Source organism: Topomyia yanbarensis, chromosome 1 (assembly GCF_030247195.1).
Source record: "Topomyia yanbarensis strain Yona2022 chromosome 1, ASM3024719v1, whole genome shotgun sequence".
Lineage (NCBI taxonomy): Eukaryota > Metazoa > Arthropoda > Insecta > Diptera > Culicidae > Topomyia > Topomyia yanbarensis.
The window spans coordinates 192,315,197-192,332,008 of record NC_080670.1 but is presented as its reverse complement, the minus strand read 5'-3'; the positions used below and the strand labels follow the sequence as shown (position 1 = coordinate 192,332,008).

Below are 16,812 nucleotides of genomic sequence, written 5' to 3'. Positions count from 1 at the left end.
ATTCAACTTTTTTGCCATATCCCGGACCGTATTGATCTTGATCACTAATAGAACATCCATTCTGATCGCATTTCTCCTTCCGTTCAATGCTCAGAGTGTGGTAGTAACGTTAACTGCTCGATTCCGAGTTGTTTTTCGATGTCCCGATGAGAGATTTGGGGATTTTCCAGGTGCTTGCGTAAAATCAATTAGCGACGTTGCTTTTCGGGAGACACTATTTTTTCCAATTTTCGAAAAACTGATAGTGTAAACAATACACTCTAAGCTACTTCTACCCAAATTTTCAAGGGCAAATAACCAATGGGTTATTTTTTTCCGTGATGCAATTTGAGGTGGGACACCCTTTACGCTGAATCTCTGGTTAAAATTTGGAACTATTTGAGATTTTTGGTGTTCCTGGAAACTGTTCGTTTGGTGTCAAAGACCAGTATCTGTTTACTACGACTTTGTGCTAGCGCTTTCTCAAGCTGTCGTTTGTTGGCTTCTCAAGAGAAAATTTTCAGCTTTTACAAAGAATCTCATCTGACGAATAATTTTTAGGAACAGTAACAGGTATCTTTATAGGGGATCGACAAAGTCATTCCCTACCTGAGCCAAGATTTGCCGTGGTGAATGGTGTAGCGTTTTTCAAGGGAACATTTCAGATTCTCCGGGTGTTGTTTGTACACTGGACATGGTAAGAGATCTGAACTCTTCCGTCAACAGAAACACCTGTGTCACGCAATGCAAAAGCTACACTTACCACACTGGGCTAACTGGAGCAAGTGATGCTTGCTTCAGTAGACCCATGCATGACAAACTCGAATCGGTAAGCGCACCGTCGATCTTAACTTTGTCGGCAGGTATGTAGACGCGGTAGTCCTTCCTAAAAATACCTGTCATCAGTAATGTCCTATGATTGCTTTAGCCAGGATATCACAATTCTAACCTTATCTCGGCAAAATTCTCGAGATATCTGTCACGGTTGAAAATTGCTACGTTAGATCTTTCGAAATTTTTATAATTATTAGGAGATTTCCGTTTCACAATCTTTTTTTTTAAATAATAGTTATATGATGTCTGGGATCTAATTGGAATGTCGTGAGGACACTGGAACCCATAGTTCGAATCTAGCGATATACACCATATCCAATAATCCACCAACTGGATCTCAGCTCCTAAAAAAATGTCTTCCCTTAACATACAGTTACATCCTGAATAGATGCTCCGTCCGTTACCTTCAAACACCAAGCGTCAACTGATTTCACGATTTGCGACTGTAATTTACACAAAATGAGCGTCGATCAAATCTTTCTGAAATCGTGGTTAGCGGTGATACTTCTATGGTATCTTTATGATAGTTTTATAGTACTTATGTGGTACTCTGAAGATACTTACAATATTTCTGCAGTAGTAGAACAACTTTTGTGTTTTATGGTAACTGTGTACTTTTATAGAACTTTTGTTATATTTATTATGCTTTTGTTTTTTATTGTATTTTTACAGCATTTTTACAGTATTTTAGCGACCTCCAGTGGGTTGTTTGTAGTCCCTTTGGTTTTAAGAGCAAAACCGGCGCCTGTGCTATTACCGTTTAGAACGTTGACTCGCCTCCAGAGTTGCGGTTGTCGATACATTGGGTGAGATTCCATCTAGAAACTTAGTCGAGCTGTTCCTTTCAGATTCGTTGATTATTGTTCTGACCGGATGTAGTAAGGAACAAAGTCAGGTCGATCACATTTCCTGACATCTCGCCCGGCTTTGAATCAGACTCGACTTCAGTGATGCGTGCCAATTGAGACTTAGTACTGGTTCGAGGAATACAAGTCTTGATTTCCTCAGTCCCGAAGAGTCCAAAATCATCTGGTGTCTAGGGTCGGGGGTGGAAAGGTAAAACAATATTAAATAAATTAACTTGCAACTAATTTATTTTTGAAGTTCAGTGACTTTCGATGTCCTTATTGCGAATTGTCAGGCTCTGGTATCTGGTAGCACACTTGACGACTGTTACGTTAAAGTCAGAGAGTTTCTTTTGTTCAAACTTTTTATTCTCACATGGAGCTTTCTTACGAGTTGAATACCGGTTCGCAGTCTTCCCATGAACATCGATAAGTTTGCACCTGTGCACAAAATTTCGTGCACACGTTCAACATCAAACTTTCTTTGCCTTTGTGTACAGGTTCGCCTCGAACACCGAACCCAAGCGAACGATGTGTAAACTTAGGTTTAAACACCGTGTGCGTACACAAGAACGGCACACACAAAACAGAATAAGTCAAAACTAGTGATGATGAGTGATAGAAAGAGAAAAATAGTTTCAAGAACCTGTGTGTACGAACACCGCGTACGTACATGGGGTTCGGTTGTGCAGACGAACATGTGTACCTGTTTGGTACGCATTAGCGCGTTCGAGTTTGCACACGAAGTGCGGGTTTAATATGAGCACAGAACTAGAGCGAACATGGTGTTCGATGTTCATTTGGGAAGTCTGCCGGTTCGTAGCTTTTGTTAGAATGCGAATTGGCGATTGTCCAATTTTCTTCAGGAAAGACATCAGCCGTTTATTAATGCCATACATTTTCAGCTGTCCAAGGATATGCAGCAGTCCCATCCTTGGTAAATGCTTTGGATCAACAGTTCTCAATCTGCTTTAAACTCCGGATCCCTTCAAAATCACCCTGGACAGATTCGGACCCTAATGGATTTTGTATGAAATCGAAATATTATGTTCGATATCCATCCAGAGAAGGGTTTATGAAGTATTGCCGATTCCAAAACAGGAGGAAAAACAAATGTAGTCCTGTTGATTTTAAGAGCAAAATCGGTGGTTCTGAAGCATTGATTCTTCTTCAGGGTTACGTTGGGTGAGATTCCATCTGGAAACTCGATCCAGTTTTTTCCCGTAGCTTCCTCAAACATTTTGCTAACTAGATTTAGTGAGCGACTTACCCGCCGAGAGATGAGAAGACGAGTCGTTGGTTCAAGGTTTCCTGAGTCACGATTGGGTGTGTAAGAGTAGTCAATCAGAATTGCTGGAAATGTTAAAAATTGTTATATAAATTAACAAACTATTTTTCTTTTTGAAGTTCAATAACTATTGCTTCCTATCTTTCCACTACGGTTTTACGATTCATACCTTCCATCCGGTTTTGTGCCGCTGCTATGTCTACTTTCTTCACTGTCAAATGGCAATTTGCCTCGAAATTATTTCTCTTTTTAAAGTACTTTCTGAGTTGCGCTGAACGATTGCCTCATATTATTCAATTGGGCCACACCCTGGTGAGCTTGGATGTTTATGTCCCTATTGTTGTAAATAAACCATTCCTGCGTCAGTAGTAGTGAAACATAAATTAACATAAATATCCTGATTGATAGCGCCAGTTGTCATTAACATTTCACTTTCCAAGCCACATGTGAAAATTGCCTGCCAAATCAAGTTTTTTTTTCGGAGATTTTGGCAATTTTTTCCGCTTAAACTTATTTTGATCCTGTCCTGTTTTCGGTAGCCGTGCAAAACTCATTACTTGTGAGTTTGTTAAAATTCGTGTTAACGTATGTTTCGTATGCGCTCTTGCTGTTATAGCTGTGGTGTTTTACTTGCCATCTCGATTGGATATCGCTGTAAACCTTGTACGTTTCGAGCCCGACTCGTTTCTTGGTTTTTTTGCACTGTTTTGTGTTATATCCTCAATTTGTTGCCGAAAGTCAGGTTACGTTTATGTTACTATTCTTCCGGGTACTGCGGTATCCTGACTTCGGGTTCCTCCTCCTGATACTGGTTTCCTAGCAGTCGTAAGATGTTCTCCGAACACTTTAATAGCGTTTGTCACAGTCGATTGGCAATTTTCAGCGATTCTGCTAAATCCGCGTATTTTGACGTGTTGACTGTTGCTTCGACGTCGATCCTAGCTACGGACCTGAAATGGGAAAATGTGAGAATTTTTCCGAATAAACAATAGAATATTTTCACCTAAATAAATGTTACGAACTATCATGGACATAATATTTTCGAAGTTCTAACTGAATGAAACGCAACCACCGTTGCCTTCGCCAGTACGACCTATCCCTGCACTAAAATTTAGTTAGATGGCTCAAATACTTTCCCAATCAGTTCCAATCCGGAAGCGACAGTGCATGAAAACATCAATGCATTCTAATATCCAAAAGTTCGCATAGTCATAACTCATCCTGACTATTCTCAATTAACCCACATACCCCAGCAGCGTGCAGTGTATATACTCCCGAAGGAGTGGAGTGGCCTTGGGATATTCGATAAATCCGGTTAGCAGCATCACCATCGGAGAGGAGCATGAGAAACTCGAGCCAAAAACTTGCATCAACATATTGGGCCGAGATAACGAAGAAAAAGGGAAAAGGATGCCGAAAGACAAACTGCTGCAAAATGGTGCTTCATCAAAAGAAGCATAAACTAGTTTCGTCGGTTCCTTTGTGCCTTTCGTTCCGAAAGCGGACACGGTCGGGGTGCTAACATAGGACGACCGGTGGTAATCACGCAGCACAGCAATTTGCAATCCAGCCGGGGAAAATTAGTGCTCTTTCCCAGGAGTGGGGTACTATCCTGTATTCTTTTTGCATTACACACCTTATAAAAGCCTGGCGTCGGATTTGATAGGAAAAAGTTTCATAGACTGGAAGCAGGTGCAAATGTTGGATCGAAAATTGGGTTAATAGTGACAGTGCTTGCAAGGGCAGAGATTAAAGCATGTTACTACATGCATTTTATCTACAATTCGCTTGCTCTGAAATATCTACTTCCTAGCAGAAAAAGTACCAGCTGGATTCCATTTAATGAACTCTAATATGATCACGTTTTCGTTCCGATCTGTAATCATCAATCACACCACGTTTTCCACTCTGTTACTGCCTGCTCCTGCTACCTACTTCTGGTGAATGGTTGACTTTTCGCCAGCAACCTGCTACAGTAGACACTTGATGGGTTATGGGTAAGAGAAAGGGGGCCGGAATGTTGATTCACACGTTTATGATAGTCAAATGTGATAGACATAATCGTTGTTGAAGCCGTTTCAGAAAATATGTACCCTAAACAAACAAGTTTCGATTTATGACAAGATTCGGTTGGGATTGTGTCAGACTTAAAATTTGACTAGAAAGCTTCAAGATTTTTGAAAACAAAGTAACTGCAAATGAGAAGCGTTTTGTTTATTTTCTGTTTTATTATAAAACTTACTCATAATTTTACAGAACTCGTAGACACACAATGGTTTTAGTTACTAATTTTAATTTTGAGAGAGATATGAAAAGACGCCATATTGAGTCAGTGAAACTGTCAACTTCTTAAGCAAACCGAGTCAACCAGTGATGTTAATTTTGCAGACATGTCTGTATTTAACAGACTTTTGATAATCTCTTACAGACTTCTGCAACAGTAGTAGAATGTTTAGCAAAATTTTACTGGAATTCACTATATTTGAACATGAGTCAAAATTGAAATCTCAATTCTCGGGCTCAATCTTTAATGTTGTTATGTAAATAGGATTTACAAACCATCTACAGACCTCTACAGATATTTTTAATATTCTTTCACAGATATTTCACTAAAATATGTGGCATTCCTGGAGTCATCCGAGAATTATTGACGAAAGAAAAGTAAACAAAGAGAACCTTCTCATTTGCACTGCATGTTTTCAAACATTACAGTAGAGATGAACAATATTTGAAACCTTTGAGATACACGATTTCAATTAAAGCTTTATTCGGTTAAAATTTCAAAGTAGCGTCTCTAGTGGTCGATTTTGGAATATTTTGAGCTACCAGTCAACGAACGAGCAAATTTGCTCTTTTGTTGTGACTAGCAACTTACCCTTCGATAATGGAGTCCTATTTTCAAAATTTCAAAAGAAAAGTCGTGTAGGGTTTGGAACGCTTATATCGAAAACTACTCGGAAATGGTGAAAATTTTCAGCTCATCTCGGTCAAAGCCGTCAATATGGTGTACCAAAATGATGCAAAGTTATAAATATAGATCCGCTACAGATTTATTTCATTATCATTAGTATTGAGCTGTTTAGAGCGAACGGAGCATCTCCCCAAAAACCTGTACAATACCCAAGTAACAATTGAAGTTTTATAGCATGCTACAAGTGCAATCAAAGTTTTATGGGTGACTATAAAACTACCATAAGACCCCAATTGTTACTAGGGTACTGTACAATATTTATTAGCTGTACACGGCTGAAGGATGAATCAGTTTGTGTCGTTACTCTGCTACTAGCATCTGATGGTTGTAAAGGAAAACACAAGGAAAAACCAGATTTGAAAACATTCGATCTCAGTCAGTTTGTGGTTGGCTACCGCTAATTTCAAGCAACAAGCCGCAAATCTTGAACAGAAAGAATTGTGATTTTAGTCGGTTTCTACCAAGCCATGTCTGTGGCCTTACTGTAATAATTAGTTTGCACAGCTCCGTGCTAGTAACGGGGGCCAACTGGAACAAAAATCTCCCACCCAAAGAATATTTTCTTTTGAAAACTAATTAGTCCTTATCAGCGCTATGAAAACCATCTACCAAGAATTCAATTTAATTTTTTTTCTTCGCCAACTGTTATTTTCATTTCCGACGAGTCGAAATTAGGTATGCGGGAAAAATCGATTTTAAATCATCTGACTGAAGCTCGTTGGTGATTGGTTCCCGCTAATTACGCGCACCGAGCCGCAATTCTTGAACAATTTTCGTTCGAAGCTCCACCCCTTTGTCAGTGGAAGTAAACTGATTTCGTACGATGGTCAGCCCATTTGGTTTCGAATGTAAACTCAACCGAGTACAAAACCGGGGGTCGTATGCGAGCGCGACAACATTCGTGTGTTACATTCATGCTAGCAACACCACACATAGGGGCACCTGGTGCTATTAAGATCGTGGGGGTAATTCAGACACCCGCGATTTCTCAGAAAATCTTAAGGCTTTCTGATTTTGGTCGCGGAACCGCCTGCATTCAGTGCGTGATTGGTTACCGCTAATTTCATGCAACGAGCCACAAATCTAGAACAGAAAGAATTGTGATTTTGGTAGGTTGCTATCAGTGTTAGATCGCATGACACTACATTTCAACATCGGGAGAGAAGGGTTCAGCCGTGTCCGTGGCCTGACTGTAATAATTAGTTTGTGCAGTTCCGCGCTAGTAACGCGGGTCAATTGGAACAAAAATCTCCCATCCATTGAGCATTTTTTTTGGAAAACAAATTAGCCCTTATCAGCTCCATTAAACCATCAACCAAGAAATAGATTTAAAAATCTTTTTCTTCGGCAACTGTTATTTTCATCTCCGACGAGTCGAAATTAGCATACACACGCGGGAAAATCGATTTTAAATCATCTGACTGAAGCTCGTTGGGGATTGGTTCCCGCTAATTACATGCATCGATCCGCAAATCTTGAACAATTTTCGTTCGAAGCTCCACCCCCTTTGACGATGGAAGTAAACTGATTTCTTACGATGGACAGCCCATTCGGTTTCGGACGTAAACTGAACCGAGTACAAAATCGCGGGGGTCGTATGCAAGCGCGACAACATTCGTGTGTTACATTCATGCTAGTAACACCACACATAGGGGAACCTAGTGCTATTAGAATCGTAGAGGTAATTCAGACACCCGCGATTTCTCAGAAAATCTTAAGGCTTTCTGATTTTGGTCGCGGAACCGCCTGCATTCAGTGCGTGATTGGTTACCGCTAATTTCATGCAACGAGCCACAAATCTAGAACAGAAAGAATTGTGATTTTGGTAGGTTGCTATCAGTGTTAGATCGCATGACACTACATTTCAACATCGGGAGAGAAGGGTTCAGCCGTGTCCGTGGCCTGACTGTAATAATTAGTTTGTGCAGTTCCGCGCTAGTAACGCGGGTCAATTGGAACAAAAATCTCCCACCCATTGAGCATTTTTTTTGGAAAACAAATTAGCCCTTATCAGCTCCATTAAACCATCAACCAAGAAATAGATTTAAAAATCTTTTTCTTCGGCAACTGTTATTTTCATCTCCGACGAGTCGAAATTAGCATACACACGCGGGAAAAATCAATTTTAAATCATCTGACTGAAGCTTGTTGTTGGTTGGTTCCCGCTAATTACATGCATCGAGCCACAAATCTTGAACAATTTTCGTTCGAAGCTCCACCTCTTTGACGATGGAAGTAAACTGATTTCGTACGATGGACAGCCCATTCGGTTTCGGACGTAAACTGAACCGAGTACAAAACCGCGGGGGTCGTATGCGAGTACATCAACATTGGCGTGTTACATTTGTGCTGGCTACACCACACTTAGGGGAACCCTGGGGCTTTCTGACTTTCGTGGAATCGCTATACTAAAACATTAATCTTGACAGCTGAATCTCATTCTTGATTTTTTTTTTAAAGCAGGTACAACGTGGTTTATTTTTTGGCATCCACAAAACAAAAGTCATTATAATGGCAAAAGCGTGATTAAGAGGGAGTAAGGGTTTCGGCATGAAAAAAAAAACACTTTTTTGAATTTTTTTCTAGAAATTTGGGTGAAGCGAATTGATCAAAACTTTTGTACATTATAATGTATCATTTCAATAACATTCTGGAATTTTTTCATTCAAAAATATCGACAAGCGACTCGGTGACGAAATTTTTTGTAAAAAAGTCTTTGGAAAAAACACGATTTGCGGTGTTACCTGCCATTCAAAAACTACCCTACCGATTTATTTCAAACTTTGCAAACACATTCTATATAAAAGATACCTAACCCCTACGTTGAGTTTTTGAGACATTTTTTTTCAATTAAGGGGGCTTTTTACTCATTTGGAATAAAAATTGTGTATGCAAAGCTTGACAAAAATCGGTTGAGTAGTTTTTGAATGTCAGGTAACACCGCAAATCGTGTTTTTCCAGAGACTTTCTTACAAAAAACTTCGTCACCGAGTCGTTTGTCAATATTTTTGCATGAAAAAATTACAGAATGTTTTTGAAATGACATTATAATGTACAAAAGTTTTAATCAATTCGCTTTACCCAAATTTCTAAAAAAAATTCCAAAAAAGTGTTTTTTCACACTGAAACCATCCCCCTCCCCCAAAAATGGTTAATGAAAGTGAAAAAAATAGCAGGTCAAATTTTTGGAAAGCTTGAGGCTCCTATTTTAAGCAATGGTATTTGTTTGGGTGAAAACACAGATATTTTCAAGACGCTTACCACGATATGGGCGTACGGGGCTATTCGGACCGCCACATCCATCAAGCACCATTAAGCGGCTTGCATCGGCGCACATGATTGCCACACCCGAACAAAGACAGCTGCGACTACCCAGATTAATTTTTCTAACCGATTTATTGTTTTTTTGCTTTTTAAAGATTTTCTCCAATAAAAAAAATTCATAGATAAACATTACGAAAAATAAAAAAATACGGTCTGAATTGTGGCGTAGATGGTTAAATCACAAATCGTCGCCTAGCGCTACCATAGATTGGGGCAAATGAATTTTTATGGCTCCAAAATGTACCTGGACAATTAGGACTTTTGAGCGATATTACTTCACATCTATTCACCTAAAAGGGCAATTTGCTTAGGTAGGTCTGAACAGATCCGGGTTCGCGAGCAAATTCTCATGGGTTCAAACACCATGCAACTCTATAAAAACACCATAAGTACACCAGAATATGGTTTTTAAATGGGATCTCCTGAACCATGGTGATGGTGTTTTCATGGGTCGAACCCATTCCAAACACTATCAAAACACCATGCTTTATGGATGAATTTGGACCATGATCATGGGGGTATTATGGGCTTTTCGTTTGCTCGGGTTCCCCTACGCTCGCTTCGTATCGGTCTCCACTTTCCTGTCGCACGAATCCACCGTCTGCTGAGAAAGGGCTACTATATCGAGGGTGTCGGTACCAGCGTTCGTTTAGTTGAGGCGGCTGTAATGGAATATCTCGCCGCCGAAGTATTTAAGCTGAAAGTAAAGGCAGCCCGCGGAAAGATTATTCCCCGTCGGCTGTAGCTGGCCATTCGAAATGACGAAGAGCTGAACAACTTATGTTATACTTCTCCTTAGTGCAGAACAATTTACGTAAAAAACAGACTTCCCATGAACATTGAGAAGTTTGTACCTGTGTACAATATTTCGTGCTCGCGTTGAACCTCCAACATGCTTCGTCTCGATGTACAAGTTCGCCTCGAACAGCGAACGATGTGCAAACTCTAGTTCAAACATCCGTGTACGTACACCGGGTGCGTACACGAGAACGATTCGTACAAGGCAAAAAAGACAACGCTAGTGATAATGAGAGTGAGAAAGAAAAAGCTTGGGCCACGGTCCTATGTGTACGCGCACTGTGTACGTACATGGGGTTCAGTTGTGCAGGCGAACATGCGCACGTGTTTTGGTACGATATAACGTGTTTGAGTTCGTACACGAAGTGTGGGTTTAATATGAACACAGAACCAGAGCGAACATTTTGTACGAAGTTCATTTGGGAAGACTGGTAAAAACTATTTTTTCTCCACTAAGCAGTCATTACGTTTGACTAGGGGTTTACTAAGGAGCATGAATTGTGTCTCCGATTTTTGGAGCTAGCGTCAATCCGGCGCTAGCTTAGTCTTGTCACTAAGTTAGTGTCGGATTCTGATAAGACGACGTCGAAACGCAAATTCCATAACTAATTTAGTCTGAACAAATTGCTCTCCGGCGTGATCATTGCCCAGAATGGATGTGTTGCCTAATGTCCTTACCATTCTGCTGCCAAAGAAGATTGAAAAGATTTAAGTTTTTCTTTGTTGGTAGGTAAAACTATGCCGAGAAAAAACTGAACCTGCCCTTTTCAAGGCGACTATTTTATTCGCATGAAGAGTATTCAATAGGTTTTCCTTCTCCTTCGTTGAATTTATTAACTTTTTTGAAAACACACTTTAAAATTTTCAACGTGTTATTACATATTTCGAGTAATTTTTCAAATAGACGTATCCGACAATCCAAATTTAGTCACCGAAATCCCGGTCAAATCACAGACATTACCCACCCATCTTTTGTTTACTATTAACAACTGTCATTGCTGAGTGGTTCTTCTTCAGAAATTTCCACTTAACAGGAATTTGGACAGTTGGCTTTTATGCCCAATCATAAATAACTTCAACGAGATATGTAAACAAATAAGTTTCTATCTAAATTGCTACTTCTATTCTTATCCAAATTTAATTGGGTCAGAAAAAAAGTTCACGTCTTGTTTCGTTTATCAATTCGTGAATTGGGTCAATGAACAATAACATTCCTTTTGTGCTACATAAACCAATAGAACTCATCTTTCTAAATATAACAATATGTGTGATCAACCCTTAAAACCTCAAAATATTTTTTAATTGATTTTCTACGAAAATGTAAACACATCCTATCCTCGTTTGACACTATCGGACTTCCTGACAGTGAATTTAGCCACATGGACTAGCATTTTTGACAGTTATCCCAGCAAAAGGATTGGGATCAAGGTAGTTCAATGAAAGGTATGAGTGTAATAATCCAATTTTATGGAACATTTTTTTTATTTTGCGTGCAAAAGTGCGAAAAAAGTTCGAATACGTATCTTAAAGTTCAGTTACATCGGAAAAAAAAACAAAAACAGCCTATGGTCAAATGCCCCAATTATTCTTGACAATGATTGATTTTAAAGATAGTAAAAACTAATTTGATGTGTTCAGGCTAACTTACTATAAACATACTTACAGAGATTTATTTCCGTTTCGGTATTTGCTTTCTTTCGCATTATTTCTAATCTAATCGTATTCCGTAACATCGTACTTCAACCACGTCAAACAAACGAGAATCATTAATTTGATCACTTTCCCCCTGAATTAGACACATTAGCGATAATCGCCCGGCACAAAAAAAAAACGGTAGCATACAAAACACCGCCAAATTACTCTTGCCAAATCATTCTATCGCATTAATTCAATTCCCCTCTCACCCGCACAAGTCTCCCCTCGCACTTTTCTTCCTTCTTCACTTTCTTCCTGTCACTTTTACTTCTAACGGCAGGATGCTTTTCCCTCTAATTTAACCGAGGCACCACACTCAACACGCAATTAATTTTGATTAATTTACCGATTACTCGTCGCGTCTTGACAGAACTGGCCGTCCCCGCAAGATTTATCACTTTTCCTCTTCTGTAAATTGTGTGTTCAAAATTTGGTGCTAGGACCAGCACTGACTGACTGCACTGCACTGTCGCGTCGCGTCGCGTCGATGGGTCTCCTATCATACCCCGCCTACTATGCTTAGTGGACGTTAGAAGAAATTTTTGCCTGCGAACCTGCGTAACCTGCTCATATGAATTCAACACCAGTAGCATGAATTATTGGACATTGACACTATTTCTTGACAAATCCACCTTCCCCCCACCCCGGCGAAGGGGAGGAGGATAGGGGTGCATTCACATTCCGCATTGAACTCTCCAAGGGGCCGCACCGCGGTTGACAACTCATTCGTTTTTTTTTCGCCGCCAGCGATTATTTATGCGTTTTCATTAGCGATTAATTTGGTTGTTTTGATGCACTCTTTTCATATTTCAGACACGTTCCGGACCCCGGGTCCCCGGAGTCCACACTTCAAAACCGCACCGCAAGAAATTCGCTCTCAAATAGTAACGAACGCTCACGCACTCTGTTGCGATGGTGGAGGAATAAAAAGCAAACGTCATTACATCACTGTCAGTTGATGGATGTTTTCACGGAAGGTGGCTGGCTGACAAAGGTGGAGGCGTTGGCAACCAACGACAAATGCTTAAAATGTGGAGTAATTACTTGGCAAGGTTGTTAACTGGAACGGTTTGAGCAGCAGAATATTCAAATGCTAGAAAATGAGGTACGGAACGTTGTAAAATAACTCGGGATAAAGTTATTATATATGTGAACATGTGAGGCCATAAATCTCTAGAAAGGCGCTTAGGTGGGAATCGAGAAGATACTTTAGAAGATTATTACCTACATTCTGTGTTTATTGAGTTTGTAGTACATTTATTACCTGGCATGGTTCCAAAGGACCATTCACAGTGTGTGAAGCAGATGGTTTTCCATTAAAATATATTCTCCTTTATATTTAAAAAAAATTAATTAGGAATTAAAAAAAATCACAGTCTACTATCAACCATCAAACCCACCAGTCACGATATACAGTGTGTTTTCTGCCTAAAGCGGCGTAAAGCGAACGACAAGAACAGTTACTTTTATCATGGGATTGCGTTATCTCCATAATAAACGGGGAACTTGACGCTAACAGTGCCACACTCAACATAATGGAGCATGTTGTTAACGGAATTAAATTGTTTGTCTAGGAGATGACTTTTGAATCCTATCAGTACAACATCACGTACATGGTGAAACTGAATTAAGTTATGTTACTATGTTTTAATTGCCGCAAGGTTCTACTGTATCGATTTTGTTGGCTATTTTCGGCAAGTTTGAGACTAAGAGAAACGAAAGCAATGAAATTGAAAGACAAATAGATATTCTAGAGCGAATTAGTTATAAACTTAGAACGGAAAACTAGAACTAGGCAGGCTCATATGGGCATGATCGAAAGGAAATGTGAAGAATTCTTTGCCTTCTGCAGAGTAGGAGTTGGGCGTTGCACCCAAGTCTACCGCATGGTCTATGGTAGAACATAACTCATCATCATGTTTTACCGCCGACGCCGGCGTTTCTCTTAGTCTCAAACTTGCCGAAAATTGCCAACAAAATCGATATAGAAACTGAATTAAACCGTAGCAAGAAGCTGGGAATGGTCCATACTACGATTAGTTGTTTTTTAATACAGAGCAACGAAAAAAAATTATGGTCAGTTTCAATTCCTCTCAATAATGATTTCAATGAGTGAGAGAATCAGAAGAGAACCGTCTTATTGCTGTCAATTAATTGCCGTGTGAACCGTAACTCAATAAGCATCGCTTACTGTTTTGACTGCTAACCGTTTCATTCTCTTTTGTCTAGCAGGTTTGCCATTAGTACCGTGATGGAGCTAAGCACTGCGCACGATGAACGACAGAATACAGTGGCGGGAATCACGTGCGTGACAGCTCTATGCTCAGCTGTTCACGAAAACGTATTGTCGTAGACTTATGTAAAAGCAGATTTTCGGCTGCTTCCTGGGTTTCTTTTCTTAACTTTTCCATCCCTAAGAACGGTTGGTTTCAAAATCTTTTAATGACGAACGCTCGTCGGACCAACGGTGAACGATGTCCAAATAATCGTTCACCAGACGTCTATCGTTGGACTTCTCAGTGAGTCGTCATAGGTTCTACGTCCCAAGGAAGTTAAAAAGCAGATTTCTAACGTTGCCAAAAATACATGATTCGGCAGGATATGATTCACCGTTAAGTACTCTTTTATGATTTTAATGTTCTACTGGAATAATTCTTTGATTGTATATCCTTTTTTCGAGACTTTTTTCTTGCTGGCGGTGCCGGCTGTTGGTTTGGAGGTACTGGAGGCATATTTCTCACCAATGTGCACTGGTTGGGTATCCGTTCCGCAACTATTATTTGCTGATTTTTGTGGTACGATTCAATATAATCTAGGAAGAGAAGAGCTTAAAGTTTGTGTACTCATTTACTGGTAAAAGCTAATACAAATGCCAGCGTTATTAGATAGTTTCACATTTCTTACAACAGAAATGTAGAGGATTCGTTCTAACTTTGAAAAAAAATAAAATTCCCAGACCGGAAGGGCCAAGTCTAGTATACCAGTCGACTTAGCTCGACAAATTGGGACAATATCTGAATGTGTGTGTCTGAATGTATGTACCCTAATAACTAATTTTCTCAGAAATGGCCGAACCGACCCTAGCAAAACTAGTTTCAAATGAAAGGCCTAACGTAACCATTGCTTATAATTAGAAAGCTTATAAATACCCTTCTAACAACCGATGGATTTTCGAAATCTTTTCACGATCGACGGAGATATTACACATTTTATATTTTGAATCCCCACTTACCAATTTTCAGTTATTAAAATTAAGACCCTTGCATAAAAAGTATTGATTTACTAGTATTTTAGGGCAAAACTGAACCGATTTTGAATATCGGGGTATGAATTATTAATGAACTATTTCTCAAAATCTAATATGTAAGTCAAAGTGATTTTTTTTCAGATTTGATTTATTTACCCTCTTGGATTAAGCGTTGCGTTCAGCCGTGATGTAGGTGTTGGATGGTATATTAATAGTGATGCACATACTAATGAGATAATACATTTCTCATATTCATATTATACTCGTGGAGCACCGAGAGCTACTTTATTTTTGAATCCCAAAATTCTAGTGAAAATTTGGCTTCTTTAGCAAGACCATGGCCATGGCGAAAAAATTACCGCTTGTATTATTTATAAAAAAGGATGTAAGTAATCAAAATATTGCCTATATAAAACCCATGTCTTGGAACTAACCATAAGTTACAATTTCTTACACACTCCCTCCTCTTCTCTCTTTCTCTTCGTGTTTTTGGCAACTGGCACGACTCACATTCATCGTGCTATTTTTTTATCCATTTTTAAGTTTTGCCATAAGACATCCTACTAATCTGAAATATTTGTTAAAGTCCAAGCTATTTTGACGTGTGCGATGTAATTTTGTAGGTTTCAGAAGATATAGACAATTTTTTGTCTGTTGTTTCCCTAAAAATAATTTTTGCATGGAAACAAAACAAATTTAATATGGCATGCTACTTGGCAAATATTTTATTTGCAGTCCTGCGAAAATTTACAAGTTGTTTGTATTATGACAAAATTATAACTAATTAATTTTCGAACCCCCTGAAGATGAAGGGGCATCATTTCGAAACGTTGCACTATGGGAAGGCATGTGACCAAAAAATCAAAAACTACATCAACTCTATTTTAATTCAATTTTATACTGAGTGTTTATATCTATCAATCTATCTATCTATCTATCTATCTATCCATCTATACATATAAAAGTCAATGTTTGTATGTATATGATTTATGGATTCCCAAACGGCTGAACCGACTGCCGTACAAATTTATACATAGTTGGCATTTGTTATGGAGTGTGTTTGTGTGCTATTGATTGGGGATTATTTACCCGCCAGATGGCGCTTCAGATCAAATTGTGTTTTCCTCATATTTCGTTGAAAGTCGCAGCAACAGCGCGATGGGTATTAGCTAGTCTATCTATCTATATATATAAAAGTCAATGTTTGTATGTATATGATTTATAGTCTCCCAAACGGCTTAACCGATTGCTGTAAAAATTTGCACATAGTAAGCATTTGTTATGGAGCGTATTTGTGTGCTATTGGTTGAAGATTATCTACCCGCCAGATGGTGCTTCGGAACAAATTATGTTTTACTTCTACTTTAGCAACGCGCGGCGGGTATTAACTAGTTTACTATAATTAAGGTAATCCTTTGATGTCTTAGAAAAATATTCGACTTAACTGGGTAATGTGGATGTTTGAAGATGAAAATTTTGAAAATAGACATTTCACGTGCGTTGGTATAAACTTTTATCCACAAATTAAATCCTGTAACAAGTTTCCGAAAGACCCCCTGAATTTTCGAAGGAGGATGCAAGTATAATGATTCTTTTAACTTATAGCGAAGTTTTCAGTTTCCCATATTTACTCTACGCTGAAAATATTTGGCAAATTTTCAATATATCATCATTTCATTTAAATTAGTTATTTCATTCAGCATTTTTTCGATTCATTTTCTTCATTTGAGTTCATTTTATCCAAGTTATTAATTTGACACAAATCATTTCATTGAATTAAATTTATAACTGTTATTACACTCAATTTTTCATCATAATCATTGCATTAATT

General features: G+C 38.9%; 1 protein-coding gene and 1 long non-coding RNA gene across 2 annotated transcripts in view; one reads left to right on the top strand and one right to left on the bottom strand.

Annotated features, from left to right (window-relative positions):
* LOC131685365 (monocarboxylate transporter 12-like) overlaps positions 1-12,595 on the bottom strand; it is a 420,355-nt gene extending 407,760 nt beyond the window's left edge. The window contains exon 1 of the mRNA XM_058969054.1: positions 11,703-12,595. The gene's annotated coding sequence lies outside the window, so the exon portion shown is untranslated. The remainder of the gene's footprint in view (positions 1-11,702) is intronic.
* Positions 1-13,890, top strand: part of LOC131685416 (uncharacterized) — a 41,977-nt gene extending 28,087 nt beyond the window's left edge. The window contains exon 3 of the long non-coding RNA XR_009304796.1: positions 12,548-13,890. This is a non-coding gene — a long non-coding RNA (uncharacterized LOC131685416). The remainder of the gene's footprint in view (positions 1-12,547) is intronic.
* Positions 13,891-16,812: the final 2,922 nt, after the last annotated feature.